This window comes from Ambystoma mexicanum, chromosome 6p (assembly GCF_040938575.1).
Source record: "Ambystoma mexicanum isolate Mex_15411 chromosome 6p, UKY_AmexF1_1, whole genome shotgun sequence".
NCBI lineage: Eukaryota > Metazoa > Chordata > Amphibia > Caudata > Ambystomatidae > Ambystoma > Ambystoma mexicanum.
This window is the reverse complement of record NC_090935.1, coordinates 127,319,764-127,326,177: the sequence shown is the minus strand read 5'-3', so window position 1 is coordinate 127,326,177 and position 6,414 is coordinate 127,319,764.

Here is a 6,414-nt window from a genome sequence, read left to right as displayed (position 1 = left end):
ATGGTAGCTCTTCAACTGGGCAACAGGCTGTCAGGATAGCTCTCCTGTTGTCCCAGTTATCTCCTTGTGAAAGTTAATCAACATCTTGTCATGGTAGTTGTGGCTACAGGGCGACATGTTGAAGTATTGTTCGTTTGTTTATATATCTCTGTTTTTATGTGTATTTATGATAATCAATTGTGTGATATTAATGTATTTTTTATTTTTATAATGTATCCTGATGACTTTATGTTGAGAAAAGAACAATGTTCTGATTAGATTCAGGAAAAAGAGCTTTGGATGATAAATAAAAGTGAACCATGGTTATTGTTGTGTACATAAAGTTTAACATTGTTGCTTAAATATGCTTGAAATGTGTAAATACCTAAGATGACAATGTCCTTCAACAGAAATAAAGGTATGTGCATTATTGTGACTTTATGCGCTATCCATGAATATGAAAAATAAAATAAAATATTATAATTATAACTTTGCAACTTCTAGGCACCTTCTAGAGAGATGAGACAGATTGGGGTGCAGTTTACACAGTGGGGAACCATTAACAGGTGATTTGCTAACCTTGAGATATGCAGCACTTACCTTTATAAAATCATGCAATTATTGTGCCTAAACTTGGTGATTCAGTGATGTCAGACTTAGGGTTGAGGGCTTAGTGGAAAATCAAACCACAATTTAAGAAAGACGCTCCTGTGTCCAGCCTTGTTATGTGAATTAGCCAATGGTGAAAAAAGTGGCTGTTACATTTGTCATTTTCCATTATGTCTAGAGACCAAACAAATACACTGACCAAGAGGAAACACCTGCAGGCTGCTTCCCCTGTAATGGTGGGTTTACGTTTTTATTTAAACTCAAACACTCAGAAAGAATGGATAGTTTGGGGAGAACAGAGAAGTGATAGGGCATGTCTTTCCTGGTTCAGAAAGGATTTGATTAGTTCATGGCGAAATACTTTTAAAGGAAGAGCTTACCTTATCCACTCACTGACTGCAGAGATCTTTCCCAATGCAGGACCACATTACCAGAAAGGGATTCATGAGTAGTTGCATGGACCGAAGGGGGGGATTACATGAAAGAGCTGCCAGTGTCCCGTGCTTACCTGCTACGGGTGTTTGAAAAGCAGCCATAACGTTAGCACCTATGAGCTGAGATTTCCTCAACATTTTTCTGGCAATTTAGGAAAACCCAGACAGCATTAAAATATTTGTGGAACCCTGTTTAAGGTTATATCACTGGAAAAGAGAGCACAGCAGGTGGATGTGTCGTGTGATTATTACTTAAAAGCGAGACTCTGGGTAGCATCACTGAATTAGGACTGTCTCCTGCACTTTTGGATCTACGGAAGCTTTACACATCTCAAAATGAATGTGGAATAGCCAGTTATATGATTGGTGTCTGCCCTAGTCAATAATGTAACTGACATCTAATTGTAAGTTAACAAATTGAAATGAGTGTTGCGAGGATGTACCTTATTCCATGAACATAGTGAGTAAATCTCCACTGTCCCAATATTCCAAACGCTACAGAAATAAGGGAAAACCTCAGCCTTTACAAATGTTTGAAACAAGTCTGACATCATAAAAGTAATTGTCAAGTCGTGTCTGTTCTCGAGCTGGGAAACAAAGGCTTGTCATAGATAGTGTCTAACCTTTTAAATTGAATAAACTATTATTTTAAGCCTTATTCTTAGCACCACATCAGCTTTTCTTTCAAGTTATATGCAGTTTACACTTAAGCAAGTTTCTCAATAATTGTATAATGATTAAACTATTGTCAGTTTATGTGGATGCATTTAGAGAAAGGATGAGCATTAGAAGTCGTTCAGATTGAGGTGTGGGTGAAACCCCATCGTCCCATTGTGGTGCACGTGAAGATTCGCAGGGCACATTATTTTGATATGACTCTGGGCTCTCCTATCTCAGGAAATGCCGCACAATGCTCAACTCAAAGAATTCAATTTGATCAAATATCTCATTTAATAATTTTTAAAAACACATCTCATAATCGACAAACGTCTTTCAATTTTTATTTGCGACTATTTTCACGGCAGGTGTTTTGACCGTGGTGTTTTCGCTTAAGGTCAAGCGACCAATCAAATACGTGGTGATTGTATTTAAATAATCTGTGCATATGTTGTGCATTTGTGTAGAGGATGTATGGGGGGTGGGTGGCAGGGAGTGGTGGCGGTTTAAATGGGGAACAGGGAGCACACCACCCTGCATTAAAATATCTCCAAAGGCGGCTGCTATGATACCACAAGGGTTGAAATAGTCACGTTGAAAATAGCTGCGACCCTCATAATGAAATGTATTACATGTTATTAATTGAACATTAAATGGCGTGTTCAGTAGTGGGTAAAAAACAAACATTTAAGCATTTTTAATCCATCCAATTTTAACACAGCATTGTAAACATAATTGTGTGTTTAACAAGTTTCGGTCTCATAACCTTCTTCAGAAGCTTCATCAGGCTAAAAAGGGGGAGACACATCTTTTGAAATGCCGGATCAAGTACGATAGCTATATCTGAATCCCCACTCTATCAAAATGACTTTATTTTAATGCCATTTATTTTAACAAAAGAAATTGTTATTGCAAACCAACTTGATTCTTTTGTTGGAGTGTAAATTGGGATTGTAGCATGCTAAATTATTAAACTGAAGGTTGTCTGAAGCCTCAATATACAATAGTTTATTGTGTGTATCTTTTTCGGGGGGAGGGTGCTTTCTAAGCTTTCTTTGATAGGCGATCCACCAATTGATAAAGAATCCAACCACATGCTTTTTTTTGTTTAAAAGGTTTTATTATTAATATAGATCATGCAAGCATAAAACAGAATGATAATAGAATACATCAACTGATTTGAGCATATAAATTGTTCATGAAGAGAAAAAATATAGTATAATCAGTTAAGAAGCATAGGGCTTTTGCATTTATGTAAAGCTAAAGAGGATAATAATTTCGAAAGCGTTTGATAAATGGGGGATGGGGTATAGACATACACCACAGACATACATAAGAGGGAAGGGGTGGGATTAACAGAAGGCAGAAAAGATGGTGAAAATCATGCCCAAAAATAAAACTAAATATATATGAGTTAATCTGGAATATTAATAGTTAAAAATTCTATGAAGGGTTTCCATTTTGATATATATGTTTGTAGTACAGGAGGGGTATAAGCATTACATTTCTCTAATCTATGTATGTTACATATTGCATTGCACAATGTCCTAAGGTGGAGTTTATCCAAATGTTTCCAGTGGGATGTTATTCTTTTAACAGCAATCAGCATGAAGAGGTTAAACAGATTCATATTACTTTTGTGAAATTTAAGTATACGTTCAGAGTAAGCATTACCAATGAAAAGAATATGGGGGCAAAAGTCACATTGTAGCTTAAATATTTTCTTGAGCATATTCCAAACATTAATCCAGAAAAGTTTAACAAATTTGCAATCAGACAACATATGTTTAAAAGTTCCTGAGGGTTGAACACAACTCCAACAATTGTCATTAGTTGAAACACCACATTAATAGAGTAGCGACGGAGTAATGAAAGACCTGTGATGAGGGAAGAATAATGTTTGTAGTAAATTTGCTGAGGTGGTAATTTTCGATATATGTTCAATATTGGAGGCCATTATAGTTCATCTTCTAGAGAAGGACAATCTTGTTGCCAAGCTAGAAGGCAATTTTGCATAGTAACGGTTGGTGAGGTAACTAACAAAATTTTATACAATTTCAACCACTTGTTTGATTGCTATCATAAGCAGTTGGGACTGCTGAAAGCAAAGTGCAACTGTGAAATGAAGGGGATATGTCATGATACGAAAAGATGTGCGCTTCCCAGGAGGGGTGGGGGTAGCTCAGGAGCAGCACACTTGCCTTCAAAGCAAGACAACACGGAGCAGCACAGGTTCGATCCCCATATGTGTCCGCACCTCGAAACCTCTTTGTATTAAGCATGTTATAAATAACATATGATATCATTTTTTGGCCACAAAACATACATGTTATTTATGACGTCAGTATAATAACTAGATATTCAGTTTTCTATAAAATACCTAGATTTTCCGTTGGGAAAAAACATGCATTCACAGTGTATTATGAACGTGTAAATGAAACTAACTCGTATCTTATTTTATTTTACATGCATAATATTCTGTTTAAAACTAACAATTACAAAACAATATATCATTCATGTATTTATTGCAAACGAAACGTCCTTCACAAGAGGCACTTTACAAATGGCCATGGGCGTAATTTTAGCAGGGTACGGGGGTTTTTGTCCCTCCAACTTTCATGGCACACTATTTTGTCCCCATTCATTTGAATGGGGCACCTTTTCTTCGGGGGTCTTGTCCCCCCTAACATTTTCAGCAAAGTTTCTCCACTGCAAATGGCACATTGAAAGCAAGAACAGTCCCAATTGCTGGGGACTTTACAGGCCTTTATAATGTAATAATGCATTAGTTACTGAATTAAAATGGCTGGTGGCCCGGTCGAAGTGAGAGTGAAAAAGACACACGATAAATATACATAGTTGGTATTTACATCTAACGAAAGATGCTGTGGCTGTAGCTTACTGGTATGACAGGGATTTGGAAATCGCCGCTGCGTGTGCAGTAATACAATACCCACACAGAAGCACACACGCATGAAATCATGCAATGGGTCGATGTTGGAGTACTGTAGGTGGCTGAAGAGAATGTGCCCCTTGGATATTCCCAGGAAAGGCTTCCATTTATCGAGCAGATGGGAACATGGAAAGGGCACGGGAATCGGTGAGAGGGGCGACTGGCAAGTGCTGCCAGCATGGTTGTTTTTAGATAGAATTTGGGCTGGCACCGCTGCTGGAAGAGGCGAGAGTGGGCATCCATCCACCAAGCGGCAACAACCACTCCCAGAAGCCGTTGTTTCTTTTTGTAGGGAGTAAGAGAGGCGGAGGGCAGTGAAGGGAGGGGGCAGGCCGGAGACATGCTAAGAGGCTGCCAGGACTCATGTTTAATTCAGGCCTTGGCAGGCCTCGGCATTGATTTGTAAATGGACACCCGTGTGTGCTTAGCAGCTTGCTAGCTTTGTTTAAAATGTACAAAAAGACAGAAAGGGAGAAAGGGAGAGCCCGGGCCGGAGCTTTGCATAGCCAATGTTAGAGAGCTACCTTCAAAAATAAGCACGAGCTTTTCAGGGCTAATTCCCTTTAAATTGGACACAAGCAGAAAGCCTTTGAAGGCCGCCTCTGTGTGACTGGGCCTCGGGGCTTGGCGCGTCTCCGGCCACAGGAGCGTTTTGACAGCTTGGCACGGCCAGCACAAGCGCTGCCACCTGCTTTGCACCCATAGCCCCCGCTTCGATTCCCCATATTGCATTAGTGCAATAAAGGACCTCTCAGAGATTGTCGGAGTGGGGCGTCGTAGGCCAAAATCGGCTACAAACAAAATCTTCTGGGTCGTTTTCTGCAGGGGGGTTATAGCCCTGGATAGAAGCAGAAGGGCTACAACCAAAAGGCTAGCTAGCCCCGAGTGCCGACATTTTCGACGTGAGCGTAGCCCGGATCTTTTCCAGACCTAGCAACAGCCCTGCCCACAGGGTTATCTCACTGGCTACCTTGCACTCAAGTTTCTGCCGAAGAGATTGTTGCGCATAACCTCCGGCACGCACCAGTTATAAGATTACCATTTTGGGTATGGAAGATGTAACCAACCCAACTTTCAGCAGCAGGGGTTTCAATCCCGGTCCCGCGCTTAGAGGCTGGTCTCTGGCAAGAAGCACGATTTAAGAAACCAATTTAATTACATTTTTTAGATGAGTGTCAGCTGCAATAAATTCCAACATGGCCCATTCATTTCAGGGAACATAAACACAGGGCCGTTTTTTTTTAATTTGCTTTCTGGTACTTACGGCACTGGGTTACTCTTTAAAAATCCAAGACCACACATCCTAGAATGCCGGGAATACAAGGTAGGCCATGACTAGCTTCACCCAAATGAAATATAGCATATTGGCACAAATTCATTGGCTATTTTGAAAAATTCTCAAAGTCTGACATTTGTCCAGACCTTTCTACATTTGAAATTCAAAATCCTTGAGTTGGTGCATAACCAGGGCTTATGCCGTTCTCATTAGAACTCCCGTGGATAAGGCACAGAAGGCTAAACTGATTTGTTCAGGATCACACAGTGAATCCAGGAGTTGAAACTTGTCTAAAAATGAAGCCTAATTTTTCTGAGGTCTAGTTAGTAGAAATGTGTTTTAAGAAGATTGCTGGAAAAGTGCACACATCATGGTGGCACCCTAACTGTCCCCTAAATCTTTATACAGAATTCTCTTAAGATGTCTGTTTTTTTGGAACTGATAATGTTCACAACCATGATCCCCATCCCCGTGATTCCCATGAGACCCGGCTAAAGTTCTGCGTG